Source organism: Tinamus guttatus, unplaced genomic scaffold (assembly GCF_059628265.1).
Source record: "Tinamus guttatus ecotype Peru unplaced genomic scaffold, ASM5962826v1 Tinamus_guttatus_pri_ptg000287l, whole genome shotgun sequence".
Classification (NCBI taxonomy): domain Eukaryota; kingdom Metazoa; phylum Chordata; class Aves; order Tinamiformes; family Tinamidae; genus Tinamus; species Tinamus guttatus.
Window position 1 is genome coordinate 5,712,018 of NW_028288821.1, and position 17,359 is coordinate 5,729,376.

The 17,359-nt window shown below is 47.7% G+C and overlaps 1 protein-coding gene across 1 annotated transcript in view; it reads right to left on the minus strand.

Annotated features, from left to right (window-relative positions):
- The window catches only part of PAK3 (p21 (RAC1) activated kinase 3), a 107,234-nt gene extending 104,528 nt beyond the window's left edge, over window positions 1-2,706 (minus strand). The window contains exon 1 of the mRNA XM_088527523.1: window positions 2,686-2,706. The gene's annotated coding sequence lies outside the window, so the exon portion shown is untranslated. The remainder of the gene's footprint in view (window positions 1-2,685) is intronic.
- Between the last annotated feature and the right edge of the window lie 14,653 nt (window positions 2,707-17,359).

A 17,359-nucleotide genomic window follows, 5' to 3' on the forward strand; every position in this document is an offset into this window, starting at 1 on the left:
ATTATTTTTTTCACCATGAGGATGGTCCAACACTGCAACAGGGCTCAGAGAGGTCATGGGATCTCCATTTTTGGAGTTCTTCATAACTCAGCTGAACAAGACACTGAGGAACCTACTGTAAATTGGTCTTGCTTAGAGCAGAAAGTTGGACAAGATTTAAAGCGATATCTACTGATGCCCATAAGTTCTTTAGAGCCCATCCTTTCTCTGCTGAGTGTCTGTTTGCATGTAGTTCTTTTGCCAACTAGTGATAACTTGTTTACAAATATCATGAAGCATGAAATCTGGAGATGTATCAGTGTGTGAGTGGCCAGTCCAAAACCTCAGTGAAAGTAACCTACAGGAATGGCAATCAGCCAGGGTACAGTCTGAAGCCAGCTAAGAAATGCATAAATATTCATTGCAGCTAAGGATTTGGGGTTTAATGCCATTCTGCTAATGCAGATAAGTATTCAGATTTCCCTGGCTTCTGGAGACTAAGCCCAGTTTAAAAGAGAAATCTGCACACAGCATGGAACTAACATTGCTGCTCCTGGGGGCTTTGCAGACAGAACGGGGCTGTGGTCTTAACTTTCTAAGAGTAAGATGAAATCTCTGTAACTCAAATATCTGCACTGGGAAGACAACCCAAAAGTGCTGCTCCTGCTTCCCATGGACCCTGGGCAACCAGCTCTGACATGTTGACTACCTTGGTGAGACTCGGGTTGCACGAGACATACACTGGTTGGCCCCGTTATTGTAGCTGCTCACCAGGCTACAGCAGATGTCTGTGCAACCCCGAACTGCAGTCAAGCTGGGTTTCCTCCCAGCAGCACCAGGAGCTGAAGCCACCGCCTGTCCCAGACACATCACAGGCAGAAAGGGCCTTGGAAGAAATTATTCTCAGGGAAGTAGAACCAAAAGAAATTGCATCCCTTCCCCTGCACACTCACCAGGATGACCGCTTTACAGCCCACTCCTAAAGCAGCCTGCGGCCCCCAGCAGTGCCAGCCAAGCCAGCCAACATGGAGCCACCAACAAGTCACCTCATGGGCAAAGATGCGGGTCAGGGACCTCGCTCACTTGCTCCAGAACTCCAACTTTTGCATTTTTTTCAACACACCTTCAGACTTTACAGAAGAAACAGACAAGATGACAGATGTAATCTTTTTTTTTTTTTTTTTTTCCTCTCTCAGAAAGCTTTTGGTCTGCATTATTTCCCTGCTTCTTAAGTTATTTCTTCTGCCCTGTTGTCCAAGTCCAGCACGCTGGGTTTCTCCAAGTCTTAGTGGACTCAACAGGCCGTACTCTCTCTCCCCTCTTGTGATTACGGCTCTTGCAAAAGGCTACAAAACAAGGGCAAAGGACCTTTAACCACCTCCACCTATCACACCTGCAGCTCGCCAAGAGATGAAGAACGAAATTAAAAGGCTGAGGAAGCACAGCCTACAACATGGCAGAGATAGGTCAGGCCCAGTTTCCCAGCTCTGTCAAAGACTTGTAATGTTCTTAAGCAAATCCCTTCCCTTATACTTTGCTATATACATCTAAGTAACATTAAACTGAGCAGGCTTCCAGCAAGACTCTTCCAAGTACAAGGCTTGGATGCCAGCATCCAGGTTTAAGTCATCAGAACACCCTGGGAATCTGAGGTGTTCGGCTCTTAGGCATCAAAGATCAAGTTAAAAAGGCAAAAGAACATACATATAAACAGAAGCAGCACATTTACGATTAGTGTCAGAGCTATGGAAGGAGCCATCCTTACATCCAGTCGCTCCATTGCTAAAATGCACGGTACAGACCACAACAGCCAACATGCTCTCATTTACGGCATATTTATCCAGGCTGAATCTCTATATGATCCTGCAATTCTCAGTTAGATGAGATTAACTTAGAGACATACATACAAGCTTCAACTTTGTGGTGGAAACTATTTAAAAGTGAGGGTGCAATAGTTTGTTAGGACGGCTACTTCCAAAACAAAAGAAATCCATGTTGCCTGTCACCATTTCCCATACCCTGCTCAGCATCATCGTGCCGCTGGGCTGGCTGATGCTGCTCTGCTAGGCCATATCCAGTACCTCAGCCAACCCCAGCGGTTACGGCACGGCCACACAAGCAGCGTGAAGCTGTGACTGGCTGTGAAGGAGCCCTTTCCAGTCACCCTCCTCCTGTGGCTCTTCAAGTGACTCACAGAGATGGCCCAGGCTATCCCAGAGAGCCCTCAGGTTAAAAATGAAGATGGACCAACTTGCTGGGAAATGCCTAATCCCAAAACACTGGAAGGGGAAGCCGCTTCCAGCATAACTAACAGGATGGTCTTGGCTCAGCTCTGCAGCACAAGGAGCTGGCCCAACATCGAGGAGCCTGGGGCTGCACAGCCCTCCCTGTGCCCCACAGGTGCCCTGCTCCAGCCAGGCCCCCCAAGCGCCCACAGCAGCCAGGCCCGCCGGCACGGCCAGGCGCCCACGGGACCCTCTCCATGCAGACGGTGCTGCCGGGAGCCTCGCGCTGCCCGGGCCCGCAGCGCAGGCTGTGCTCAGGGAGCAGAGGGGCAGTCAGACCCTCGGGCACGCTCCCCACCGCTCACAGCCCCGCAGACCTCACCGCAGCGTTGTGGCTGCGCGGCTGCGGGCTGGGCGAGCGGGAAGGAGCCTGCCTTCTCCACCAGGCGGGCCAGGCAAGGAGACAAAGCAAAGGACAGACCTTCTCGGCGGCCTCCTCGGCGCGGGGAGGCTGCGCTTGTCCTCCTGGCTGCGGCCGCGCTGCTGGCGGGGCCGGGGCGGCTCGCGGTGCCTCAGCCGCTCCGCATCGCTCTGCCCACCAGCAGCCGCTTGCACTTGTGCTCCCCCTCCTCCTTCCACCCCCTTTTTGCAGGGGGAAAGAGAAGGAGGGGGGATCTCTCTATTATGATTATTCTAATATATTCTGGGGGCTTGTGGTTCCTGCAAGCGGGCGGAAGTGAAACCCGTTTTCGCCCCCCTCCTCCTTCCACGATGCTCTGGGGCTGGATGCAGCTGAGCGGTGGCCGCGCTGCCTTTGGCTGGGGCTGATGGAGACCGGGGAGGATGGGGACCAGGGAGGATGGGGATGCATTCCCAGGTGCCCTGCTTGGGCTAGCAGCTCCCCCTGAGGCTCACGGGTGGCTGGGGCATCCCCACTGCTGCCAGCCCCGAGGCGGGATGGGGATGCAGTCCTGTCCCTGAAGTGTAGAGGTTGCTCTTGAGCCAAGAAAGGAAAAAAAAAAAAAAAAAAGAAAAAATTCTTAATCTCATTAAGAGGGAAATGTCCCTGCCGCTGTCTGATGTCCCCTGGTGCTGCTTCCTGTGCCAGGAGCTGGGCAGTCCCTAAGCTGTTGGGTCGCTGAGCAAGGCACTGCAAAGGGCACCATAGGGCAGTGCCACACGCTCCCCACATGCAGAGGGGACACGCGACGGGTGCAGTGTCCCTATATACATGATCCCACTGTGGCACGGAGGTTCAGGCAGCACCTGCAGCGGTGGATGCAGCATGGGCTGGGGACGCACCAGGCAGCAGCTGCGACTACTTCAGTGCCCCACAGTTATGGCTGTGGCACAGGAGGAGAAGCTGTAAAACGCAGCCGAACGCAGCAGCCTCTCCCAGCTCCGTAGTGACATCCTGTGGCATGGGGGCACAACTGCTCGAGGCCAAGGGAGCTCTACTTGTCCCCAAGGGCCCGAGTGGGCTGGCAGGTTGTGGGCTCAGCATTGCCACGGACTGTGGCACGAACAGCCGCACAGTCGGCGTGCTGGAGCCAGAGGATGGTGCTTCAGGAAACCAAGTCAGGTTTGTTTTAAACCAGCCGGCTCCTGCTGCTGCCACAGAGCTCCGCTGCTCCGGGAAGGTGCTGGCTGCGATGACCGCGCTCTAGAGACATGGAGCATCTCCTGAGGCCACGACTGGCACCCTGTCTAGACTGAGGAGCGACGAGTGAGAGGCACTGAATGAACATCCACCTAAGGCAAATGCTAATTTCTTAATTCAGCATGCGGTATCATGTCGAAACAGACTGGAGGAACATTTCACCCAGCCAAGAAGCACAGGGAAGGGATGAATTAGTGGAACCCTGTTCCTCTCCAGCTTCCCTGTCCATCCCCTTCTCACACAGCACACTGCAGAGCTGATGGCACAAATGGCAAGAAGGCAAAACCTGATGGAACAGAGCTGGGTGCACAGACCAAAAACCAGACCCTATCCATGTGCAGGAGTAAAGGGTGAAGGCAGCACGTCCAGGCACAGCAGAGCTACCAGGGATCCAGCTTCCAGGAGTCACAAAAATCTGGCAGCGCCCAACCTAAAGATGCTCTGCAGCCCCTGGCGAGCTTGGCGAGATCCGGGCCACCGTGTTCACACTGCTTCCATGGCCCCGACCAGGAGACGACGGGCAGGCCACGCACACCGTGCGGAGCTGCACGGGTGTCAGCGCCGATGGGCAGGACGAGGCTCTTCCGAACCACGCTCACGTCGCATCACGCAGGTCCACACGAGAGGTAGCTGGCGCTTCCGGGTGCACTCCAGGTGCACCCGCCACCTGCTCACAGCATGGGGACTATTCCCAGGAAAAGTGAAATAGCCAGTGGCACTGCCACCACCCTGGTCAGCGGGCAGCGCCCTGCGGCCCCGCGTGCTGCTGGGGAGTGCCCAACCAGCCATGCCGGCAGGAATGGCCTTGTCCAGCGGGACTGGCCGGCAGACTGTCCCGGTGCCGACCCCTGCGTGCCTGGACACGCTGCGGTGTGAATCTGCGCCTTGCAGCTTAATTACTGCAACTGTCTCTGCTTGGAAATAAACCACAGCTGGTGCAAAAGCGAGCAGATGTCTGCTCAGCCACGGAGCTCAGCCTGCTGCTTTGCTCGCACTAGTTCCTCACTAAGCACAGACGTGGGGTTTCTGCTTTCTGATGTGCGAAGCCTGTCGCATCCCTTCCACCTCTCACTGGAGCACCGCAGCCAGCTACAGCATGGGGGAAGACAAGACCGGAGTCTGATCTTTCACAGGCAGTATTCCTGCCCAAGGAAACTTATTTTGCCTTCCAGAGGCACAAATAACACAGATCCCATTGCATTTAGAAATAATGGTAAAACTTCTTCCCACAGCTTCATTTCTTCATGCAGAAACATGCAGAGAATGCTAATATGCAGCCCAGCAAATCCAAGCTCTGTAAACTAATCAAGTGATTTCTCTTATGGGCTAGATAGAAAGCAAGACAGAAAAGCAAACAGCTTTTTTCTATTTTAAAATACTTGGGAGGCACACAAATCCCACAGAGATGGAAGCCATCTAAATATATAAAGACAGAGCTAGATAAATGAATCCATCTGTTGTAATCTAGCAGCTTCATAAAACCAATGAAAAAAATTGACAGTTTCATGAAACCACTAAAGTGCTATTGATACTTTCAAGTGTTTTAAATTCTTCTCCAGTGTGTATGAATGTAGGAAACCAACCATCCCCTCCTGGCTCCACACAGAGACTAGAAAAGGGACCAGGCTGTCCCAAATATGTCCTGCTAAACTGTTTAATTAAAGAAAACTGCCATTAAAAGTCTAACATAGACTATTACAAATCTTTCTTTGCTCCCCAAAATCCTATTCTGATTTCCAGGATACATCAGTACACACACATGCCACAACCCTGCTTCCATTCAGCCATTGCAAAGCATCTTGCAGATGGTGCTGAAGTAAATCCTGCAACACCTCCATGCTATTTCTCCATCGGGGAAACTGAGAAGGAAAGAGACTTGCTCACCGCCTGACAGGAAGCATTAAAATGTCCGGAAGGAAACGGGTGTCCTGGGTGCACATACGTTCAGCTCTCACCACCAGTTAGCAATCTGAGTAGTAGTCTGCTCACAGTGAGGAAGTTAGTCTGTTAAGGAATGCACTGAGCAACCCCGTGGCAGTTTCACAGGCAGAGAAGGGCAGAGAAATGATGTTTTGCTGGAGCCCACTGAGCGCTGCCTTTGCCCAGGCTGCGCAGAGCGGCCGCGTGGCAGCCCGGGCGCAGCACACGCTTCCCTTTCGGGAATCACAGCCGCTTGTTTGAAGTGCAGCCAGGGGCACGTATGGAGAGAAGCCAAAGGTTCCCAGACATCAGGGGGGCCTACAAAATATAGAGACACAACGCAGAGTCCCAGTCTGGTATTACTGCACCTCCACCGCATTATATATATTGAATGCAGGACTGCCTGGTGGCTACGGGCACCGGGCACCATCTGGGGAAAGAGCAGGTGGCGATGCCCCCGCACTTCTAGACATCACCTCTTGGTTACTGCTGGGAAGTGAGCTGCCTTTTTTTTGCTTCCTTTTTTTTTTTTCTTCTAAAGCCTGGTAATCGATGTCTCATTAATATTATTTAGTATTTTATTAATAACATATTATTATTGTGTGCAAAAATTGCATATTTCCCCACGTAAATGCTAGAAGATGGAAAAAAACAATCTGCTGTTAATAAAACAGATAAATTCCCAAAGGAAATGAATGCTCTTAAAAATCATGGATTTGAAACAAAAAAAAAACAAAACACTGCTACATATGAAGTAATTATGAGAGAAAAATGAAGCAGAAGACTGTTTCTCTTCAAAACTTGGCAATTTTCATATCATGCTACTGATTTTTAATAAAAAATGTTGCTTTTATTCACTATCACTTCTTTTACTTTGGCTGATGCTGTAGCCAAACATCTGCTTGTTAAGTTAGCAGAGTAAATTGATGGTTAGTAACTCCCAAGTTTCCATAGAAGGTCTCCACAGACATTTCCCAAGGAAGTTGCTTTTTAAAGCCATGTAAGGTTGACCCCATGAGAAGAAGCAGAAAGGTTCAGACAAAGCATCTGCGCAGGCGTTCAGGTAGGTTGGGCCGCTCTCCCAGAAATGGAGGATGGAGGACGAGGATTTAGGTGAAGGCATCGCAGAGCTTTACATGTAGGATTTAGACCAAACATTGGACAAGACCATGACTGCAGAAGACTGAACACAGGAAACACAGCTAAAAGCAGTGGCGAGAGGGCAGCTACTTTATTGCTAAAAACAGTAATTCCTTTTCCTGCTCTATCTAGAGAGCAGCAGATGAAAATCAATAGTTGAAGCTTCTGAGCAGGCTCCTGCCCATCTTACATGCAGGCGGAGCCTTCTTTATGCCCAACGGATTCTTAGGAGACTGCTAAGCTTTACTAAATCATACTCTATACGAACCCTCTATACGCAGGATTCAAGAGACAAGTGCCCAAGAGTGGCACAGTGTGGGCAGCCGGCCTGAAGGTGTGTCTGTCCTCGAGCAATGCTGCTGTACCACCACTAAGGGACAGTGTTTCCTACATTTCTATTGATGGGAACAGCAACTCTGCAAGACCAAAGTCCAGTTTTTATTAGCAACGGGCAATGCCTCCTTTTAGAGCTTGAGGTGTTGTATTTTCTGTGATATGTTTGTTTAAGTGAATTACAGACCCATTACGAACTCTCTCGACTACCAGCAGGCTGCATGGAGCAATTAAACAAGCATATTATAATACTGAGGCAGTTCCTCCTGTGATACTAGAAGCCTTAGGATGTCTAGTCCAATATAACTGATTTATAATCTGGTTTTAACAAAAATGCGCAAATAGTTTTCTAAAATGTATCACTTTGGTATATTCTTCAAGATACATTATTTGTACCTAGAAAAACCTCATAAACTGTCCTCAGCTGTGTTGGCAATTTAAACAGTGATAGCCCTGCAACTTGATGCTCTTGATAGGTACCAATTATGTTTCCATTTATATCAAAGGCATTTCTGTCTCTGACTTCCCATAGAGTGAAGATTATGTCCAAATGGTTGCTATTTGCAGGGACAAACTTCTTTAGTGGTCCATTTCATCAGGCCCTTCTTATGTCCTGAGAAATAAACTAACCAGAGAAACTCCACTTCTCTTCATTGCTATATGCTGCAAAGTGTGTTCCTGCAGAAAAGGGACGCAAGGGTCAAGCAATCTTCTCTGAACTTGCATTTCTGAAAAACGGCCCACACTTAGCAGAGAGAAACTCATACACTTCATGGCTGAGGCTTACATGCAAAAGGCCAGGCAGGTACAGGAGGATGGAACACAGGTGCCCACTTCTCCTTGCTTTCACTCGCATGCAACAGCAAAGTGTCCAGGCAGTCACTGTTACAGTGCTAATAAATAAATAACAGTGTCAAGCCCACAGCAGTGTGATTTCAAGACAACCATCTTGTTAGGAGTCTAAAACATTCAAAGACATTCAGATATAGTTGGCTACAAGATTAGTCACCACACGATCAGGCTGCAACTGTAGCTGCACAGCCAAGATGTGACCTCCTTGGAGTCTCTTTGGCAACATAAAGCACAAGACAAACCACATACAGTTAAGAAAGAGCAAATAAAAAGGAAAAAATAAATCTGCCTGAACAGGACGATGCCCAGATCTCAGTATTCTTCTGAACAGTACGTCTAGCAAGAGGCGGTGGTAGAGCCAAGCTAGATAGACCTTTCTGCTCCCCACCAGAGAGCCCTGCCCGTAATTAACTGCAGAGCCTCACAGATTTCTGCCTGATTAGCTGCTTCAGCTAAGGAGAGGCTCCAGAGCAGCCACCAGGATGTCTGAGTTACCTGCCCCTTGTGCCGGGCTGTGCGGCGCACGGAGCCGCAGGTGCAGCCCTGCCTGGGCGCACGGGAGCAGGAGGGGGCCACCCACCAACGCGGCCCGGCTCCGCCGACTTCAATCGCACAGATCGAATGTTTGGGATGGTTACGCGCATGGGAGCAAAAGCTGGCAGTTCCTGTATGGCTATTACCCAAGATATAAAATGTTTGACGTTTTAATTAAGATCTACAATATCAATGTCACAAAATGAGTCTGGAATTACAAGAGCAGGATCTGATGTGATTGTAAAAAGTTCGGCTATTCAATTGAAGGCCGGCACTCGGTCATAACAAGAGAAAAGTTAAGGTCAGGAGTCCAAGTTCAGGAGTAGGGAAAATAAGAAGCCGAAGGAAACATTATATCCTCCAATAATCCTTGCAGCAGATATGATTTCAGCATGAAAGGATGCAGTCCAGCTTTAAAGTTTCCAAGCAAGAATCATTCTACTATAACTCCACTGTGAGATAAAAGCAGACATGTGATCTAGTAATACTGGCCTCTTTCACTGGTGTTTTTATTGGTGCTGCCCTCCATATTAAAGAAAACAAACACTCTGCTTTTAATATTAAAGATAACTCCAACAGGTCTGCTTCAGAGAACCTTTCTGTGTTAATCCGCCCCTTGTAATACAGTTACCCTTGTGTAAATTTGGAAGGTGGCCTATAAAAGGAAAAGCAAACAGAGGATTGGCTCATTTTAAAACTTCTTTCCTTGCTTTTTTTTTTTTTTTTTAATATCAGCTTCTTCTCCTTTCTCTTTTAAAGGGTCACGACAAGACATCTACTGTACAAGAAAAAATAAGGATGTGACCTTGCATGCAGTAGAGGGAGAGGGAGACTTGGATCCTCCTGAACCCTGAAATCCCATAAAGGAATGCAAAATGTAGGAAAGGGCTTGTCCACGCTGCAGAAATGTCACCCAGGTGTTAGTGTACCCAGGTGTTAGCGCATCAGGGGGAACTTCAAGAGACAGAGTCTCCTGTAATTCTGCTCTGAGCTTGACAGGTGATTCCACACAAATCTTTTTCTCTTCCTGGGTCTCAGGTTCTCCATTTTTAAAACAGGTAACACAAAATGCTCACAATTTTTAAAGCTCCATGAGCTAAGATAGTGCAGTATAGCAGTAGGTATCACTGCTATGATTCACTGAAGGAGCTCAAGGACAATTCCCTGGTTAGCAGAGACCCCACTGGCAGATGGGGCACATCCACTTGGAGCTGCTGGAAATCCCACTCCCTTCTGCCCCTTGTTCATGATAGGGATTCAACCCTGGCTTCAAATGAAAAATTTCAAAAGTAACTCATGATTTTGCAATGGCAATTTCCTTGTGTTTAAATCATACAATCACATATTGCTAAATATTTCCTAAACTAGTTCTGTCGGCTGGTCAAAAAACACTGGCATAAAAGAACTAAAAAGCAACTCATTACTTGCAGGAATGGGTTCAAGTGAACTGGAGAGAAAACCTGTCTACCTGCTTACCCAGGCCACGAAGTCAGCCTATAAACCATCTCATCATCTCTGGTGCAAGAGTTGAACTTCCGAATGCACAGAGCAGGTAGGTTCTTTGGTGATCGAGTCATCAGCAAATTCTCCCCTTACAAACCAAGGCAAGCCACACTAACCAATAAATTAGAATTGATATTGATATAGCTTAGCCAGTAGCTGAAGCGACTGCATGTTACAGAAGACCAGAAAGTCTGCGAACAACAACCTGTGCTGATGTCGACCAAAAAAATAAGGTGTATTTGCTGAAAGAGAAGCTGCAAATATCTTCCTTTATCTGTAACATACCTTTAACTGTAAAGTCTTAGGTGTTGATTGTAATAGACAACAAGATTTACCTCAGTGCTCATGATGAATGTTTGGATGAGCTGCAGTGCAAGACAAGACGCTGTTGACCTGATCGTCTAGCTTTCCACTACTAGTAACGTCAAGATCCCAGCTATACACAACGGAGTCTTCCTAACTGCCTGAGGACATTATGTCCATCATGAGAAAAATTTGGGGAGAAGGCAAAGCATTAGAAAATGAGAATATTCAGGGAACCAGATCCTCTTTGGTGTAGAGTTCCTCCTCCTGCCCCAAATCCTTACCTCCTGCAGGAGGGAGACATGGGCCTTGGTAATTAGCCAAGCATCAAAACCTTCCTCGGGAATTGCTCCTCCTGTGAGGCCCACGCAGAGGAAAGGCTGTCTAAACACAGCGAGTCTCCTCTCACTTGCTGGGTTATTTTCTTTGTCCCTAGGGGTGCTCCAGCCAGGGGAACTCCAGCTTGAAGAGAAGGTGGCTTGGTTTCCTCCCCGTTTTTATAGCAAGAGTGAGCACAAAGGCACCTTTTAGATAATGCCCAGTTCTTCAGAGAGAAGGTCTCTGCCACACCAATGGGTTTTAAACATCTGCTTTCACTGTCGTTTTATCAGACTACTGTATTCCTAGGATGTCTGGCACACCAAGACCCTAATCTAAAACATACTGATGATGCAAATAGCAAAAGACATTTCAGGATGCTTAATTTTCTGATTAGCCCAAGCAGATGTTGGGATCCCCACATGCAACACAATGTATATGCTCCAACAAGTCAGACATGCAAGAGCAGTGGTCACTGGAGAGCTGCACTGAGCTTTCCAGCTCTACAAGAAACAGGACAGCAAAGAAAAACTAGTTGTCATCTCCTAGGAGCAGGGCTCCAGACAGATCTGACTTCCTGGGCACCACAGGCCAAAAGTCAAGCCTGAAAGCACTTACAGTGAAGTGGAGTGTATCAGCACTGAAGGCATCAGAACCGGGTTATATCTGCACACACACACTGGTAAAGAATTTGCCAAAGATTCAGAATAGCTGGGCATTGGCCATGTTCACACAGTACTCCTAAAGTTGGATAAAATTTAACAGCAGTAAGTTAGGAAACTTGGCCAACTCCAAAGCACTACCCCAAATTTGGGCCAAAAACGATGCACTGGCACAGAAGTGCTTTAGAAGGATTTGTTCCCTTCTGCCAAATGCAGATCAGATAAGAAAAGCTGGGCTGTGGACCGCAAGCACAGGGGTGTTGCTGCTGCAGGAGGCTGTGCTTTGGAAAAGATTCTTGGTGAAAAACTAAGGAAACTGTGATCAAAAGCTAAGGAACTTGCAGAGCTCCGTGAAGGGGCACAGGAGCGGGGTTGCTGCAGGAGCTGCAGGTCCCTGCTGAAGACTTGTCTGGGCAGACGGCATCGCTCAGGAGCTGCTTCTAGTGCATGTCCCTTAGCCCCCGCTCTGTATTCCTCACTTGGCCAAATCTACAGGAGAAAACAGGAAACGGAATGGTTATAGTACATAAAAAATGCTCTTTTCAGAGAGTTATTTGGAGCAACACAGAGCGGGAGGCGAAAGGAAGGACAAAAAGCACGTTTAAGTCAACGGGGAGTCTCGAGAGCATGGAGCGGCATGCGCAGAGCTCTGCGGGGTGCCCGGACGTGCCAGGGCTGGGGGCTGGCTCCCGGAGCGGCGCAGGGAGCGCGTGGATTGCGCGGAGCGCGCGGGAGCGGGAGCAGGAGCGGGAGCGGCGCCTCGCTGGAGCCCTCCCCGCTCCCGCGGGCCCGCTGGAGGCGAGAGTGAAGAGCGTCTCCCCGTCCCGGCGAGGCGAAGGGGGGAGGATCCGTCTGATTGTATCTGTGACCCTGGCAACTCTTCACAAGCAGAGACAGCTGAGTCACTAATATTTAGAAAAATAACATAATTGACTATATTCAGCCCTGCGGAGGATCCCTGCTGGGTATTCACAGTTCAACATTAGCAACTCAGTCATTTCTGGCAGCTTTTGTGAAGGGCTGCCAGGGCTGGAGATTCAATTAGATGACCTCCGACAATCCCTTTTCCCCTGCAAATATCTTTAAAAGCAATACATTAAATCCCCAATAAATACAGTGAAATTGGAGGAGACAACCCTTCCTACCTCATTGAACGTCCCAAATCACTGCCCAGACCCAGCTCGCTGCCTTGCGGGGTGCTGTGCAGGCAGAGACTCCATTCCACCACTGCTTAATGGCTCCTCAAATCTGAAACCATGAGTGTCACCGATTGATGCAGATTGGGACATAAAATGATATTGAAAAACTAAAACTGTTTTCAGGCATCTTTCCTTCCAATGGGCAGAGTGACTAGCTTCTTACAAGCATTTTCTTACTCTCAGACAGCTTTTTTCCCCCCAGTATTAGCCTTTGAATTGTTTTGGGGGTAAGAGGTATTAAGATGCATTGCTAGATCCAGTGTTTTGCATCTCCAATTATAATACACTGCAGTCATGCTCTACATTAACTTAGAATATTTACTTTCTGCTCAGTAATCTATGATAAACGTGATTAATGTACTGGTAAGGCAACTAGAAAGGGGATTTTGAAATTCTGTTTTACACGTAGGGTTTTATGAGAAGCCCTAGAGTAAAACACCCAACATGGACAATATTTGTTAGCACTATCATAATGAAATCAGCTAACACCTCAATTACACCTTGTAATTGCTTCTCATAATGTGTAAGACATTTCTAATTCAGCTTTTAAACATCCCAGTTGTATAAGTGCCTGTCTGTCTCCTCAGACTATAAGACTTCATTTCAGCCAACACATTCTGCCCTGGTAAGTTTGTTCTTAGTGCACTCTTTTTTTTTTTTTGCCTTTTGTAGCCTAAATAATGTTGAAGAGCTACCAACCCTCCACCTTTCCCGCGCACAACACTGTTTGAGGAAATATAAAGAAACAGAGCAGTGCTGGATTCTCAAAATGTCTCTCCAGAGAGGAGCTTAACAAAACAGTATTTTAAATAACATATCCCATTGTGTGAGTTACGAGATGAATTCAGCAGGACAAAACTATAACAGGAGAAGAGCTATTAAGAAATGATTATCCAGAGAACCATGAACTAACATTTTCACACATGGCATTATAATTATTCTTTGTGCCTGCTGCAAAGTAGTATAAGAAGGGTGGTTACAGAGAGGAAACTTTCTTTACATATAGCGTAAATTGGGGTATGGAACAGAGACACTGCATGGAGCTGAGTCCTGATTTTTTTCCTGCATGTTCCCTGCTGAGCAGTGCCACAATTAATCAAGCTTTCTAGGTTTTAGTTAATTGCTGGACCCCAATAAATTGGTTTGTACTGGCATTGGTCCAGGCCTGATAATTTCACAGCCTTGAGTTTGGAAACTGCTGCATGTTCACACACGAACCTTGCGAGCCAGCAGCTGGGGTAAAAAGAATAAAGGAAACTCTTGTTGTTGAGCTTCCAGGAATACTTAAAAAGCCAGTCCACTAACACAGCGTCTTCACTGTTTGTTTATTTTCTCCATGTGCTTTATACTGATTTTTTAATGATGAAGGGAAATCCCCCCTTCCCTTTTTCTAAGCTTTCTCTGTAGCCAATTGTTCTCCACGAGCTATTTCCAGCGCCCTTGGTGCCTTGGAAATTTCCACTGTTCCCATCCCCGACGAACGCTCAGGATGCCTTTGGAGACAGCACAGGTATTTCTGCCCTCTTCCTGCAACCTCAAGCAAAGCTGGCAACCAGCTCTAGGACAGCAGTGACAAGTGGCAGGAGGTTCTGGCCTGCTAGGTGGTCACCTTGGTTGCCAGCCCGGGGCTCCTCCAGTGCCGGGGCCACAGCAGGTCCATGACACGAGGCCTGGTGAGGGACACATCCACGCGCCAGGGACACAGTGCGAGCAAGCAGGGTGCAAGGGAGGCAGCTGCTCACTCACCTTCCGAAGGACTTACTGTCCCAAGTTTGGCACGTGCCACGTCGCTGATGGCTTTCAGGAGAGCTTGACCCCAGCACAAGGGCTGCACCGCAGCCAAGGCACTACCCGGCCCCACGGCGCTGCCTCTCGATGGCCAAGGAGCGAGGAGGGATTAGTGGCTAAGCAGGAGCCTAGGAAAGATCGGAGCTGCGAGCTGAGATATCGGAGCCTGGTTCAGTGGCCAAGATGTCATGCCGAGGTGCTACCACGGTCACCCAGGTGCCATGGCATGCTAGTGGCTGTTGGTTGGGTAGGGCAGTGACCGTGTGTTGTGTGGGCTTCACGGAAAAAGAGTCTCTGTGTGACAGTTCTATGTGGGTGTTTGGACTATGGATTTGGACTTGATACCTTGAGCAAAAAAAATGGTCTTTTTAGTTTGCTGTGGCATCAGCTAAGGTTTCACAGTTCTGTTTTCAAATGCCTTAATGATTTTATGTCTCCAAACCCCCTTGCCTTAATTCAATATATTAACATATTAATAATAATATTCAATATATTAATTCAATATATTAATATATTCAATATATTAATAATATTCAATATTAATAACTAATAAGATTAAATAATGAAAAACTCATTTATTGCTGCTATTAATACTATAGAAAAGAAAAAAGCAAAGCTGGCATGACTAATAATTTCCTTTTGAAAAAAAAAGAAATTTGATGCACAAACAAGCAAAAAGAATAAACTCAAGATCAGTGGTTTCAGTTAGAGATTACGATAACAAGATGTATCTGATCAAGAATTAGCCCAGTTGGGTGAGAAGGTAAAAGGAAAGATGGGACAACATTCAGGACAAGTTACAAAGATTAGCCTTTTTACAATTTCCTTGTAGTTCGTGCCCTTTCCTTGGGCTCTTTTGAAAGTTTGAGCGCTAACTGCTTCAGCACATCTGGGTGAGGACACTGTTACATTGTGATTACTATTTCAAGAGCTGGACACTGATGTTGTGACACACTGGGTTGAAGGGTATTTTACATGCAGCTCCTGAACGTGGAAAATCTTGATTCCTTCAAATTGTCCTACTGACTTCGATGTTGCAGGTAAAAGGAAGAACTACAAGATCCCAATTACAGCTGCACAGACACGACTGTTGTGATTGGAATCTTATCAATATCTGGATTAGATTAGATGACACGATAATAGAGGCAGTTGCAGATGGGCGCTTTGAGATCAATGGGAAATTTCCAATTGTCTGTCACGTTGCTTTCTGACATACTCTGCAAGGATCTCAGATTCACTGAGCCTCTCTGCTCACTGCTAGACAAGTAGTTAATTACTTGTGTGCGAGGAGTGAGCCCCCACTCCAGATGAAGTCAGTGCTATAAAATGAACAGGAGGGTGGAGAATGTCATGACCATCCTATGCCATAATCACAAAATCACGCACATCCCGAGCCCTTTCTGTTTAACAGAGTATGAGAAGACTGCTTGATGAACATCCAGACTCTATTCCCAGTGTGGTGGTTCCAGGGCTGATCCAAACCACAAAAAGTAATTTAGAGATTATTATCAAACCCTGGGAAGGATCTTTAGCATTTTAAGACACATTTTCCAAAGCACTCAACTGAAGTTATAGGAATGCAGAAAGAAACTAAGGAACTCATTAGTTTAAAGATTTCTCTCACACTTCTTCAGAAGCCAAAACTTGACCATAGAAAATAACTTTTTCTTAAAAGCAATAGAGGAAAAAGCAAGGCAGGGAGGTAAATGGAAATAGTGTCACGTGCCTAACATCTCTGCACACTGAATGTCTAACCCAATTAAGACGACTCCACATGGTGCAAAAATGTGTGAGCCTTCACATGACTGTCCCGTGTGGGAGGTGAGAGAGGCTCCCTCAGCTCTATCAGCTCCATGCAGGACGGCGCACGGTGGATGGGGCCAGTCCAGCCCAGGCAGCAGGGCTAGGACAAGAGCCAAGGCACCTGCCTAGGTGGTCACCATGTTGTCCATCCAGGGAGTCCCAGGCCGCACTGGAGGGAAAGGCTCTTTCAACGTCTGCCAATTCTCCGCAACCTAGATCTGCCAAAGAGTGGGTAAAGAGCTCCATTTTATACATATTTATGTTCGGCAAAGGTCTCACACCTGAACTAATCTCTTCTGAGGCTGCCAGACATCATCATCCTTGGAAAGAGCCTTACAGAGTGCAGCAACAAGTGCTGGCATCTCGGCAGGCTTCGCAAAGCGCTCTTCAGGCCAAATAAGGAATTCGTCTTTAAAGAATCTCTCTGCAAAAGAATTCAGGTCAAGAAGTCTATAGAAAACATTTCATTCCTCATTACTATTGCTCTGACTATGCACACAGAGCACTGCTCGAAGAGCTACAATTGTGTTGTCCATATTTACGCAAATGGGACTTCGTATCAGAGAAGGAAGCCGTGAGGAACGTGGTGGAGATGAAGCGTGGCAGAGGAGGGCAGACGTGGGCAGGTGGCCCTGGAGGGGGCACAGGAACCCAGCGCCTGCCCAGAGCCAAGGCAGCGCCTACCAAAACCACGCCGGCACTACGACCCGGACGCTCTAGCCGGCTGCAAGGAGCCCTGAATCGCAGGGATTTGCCACCTTGTTTCTTCTCAGAGACCTACAACCTGTGCACTGGGTTTGCAGCAATACTGAAGGAAACCAGTACATTCCTTATGATGCTCGGGGTCCTGAGGCAGTTTTGCAAATCCCACCACATGTATGTTCCCTCTGGCTGCCGCCATCTCGGCAGAGATCATCTAAACAGTGACATTAGCACCAGAACAAACCCTTGCGAATCAGGGTCCAGCATGGAGAAGAAGCCCTTATCCAATTGTAGTAACATGGGAATTCGCGAGGAGAAGAGAAAAGCATGCTGCAATGCGGACAGGACATAGAATGCTGCTTTTTCTCTAACTAGAAGTCATTTTAATGATGTTACTAGAGGCATTTTAGTATCTCACCCTCTCCTGAGCAGTGCGAT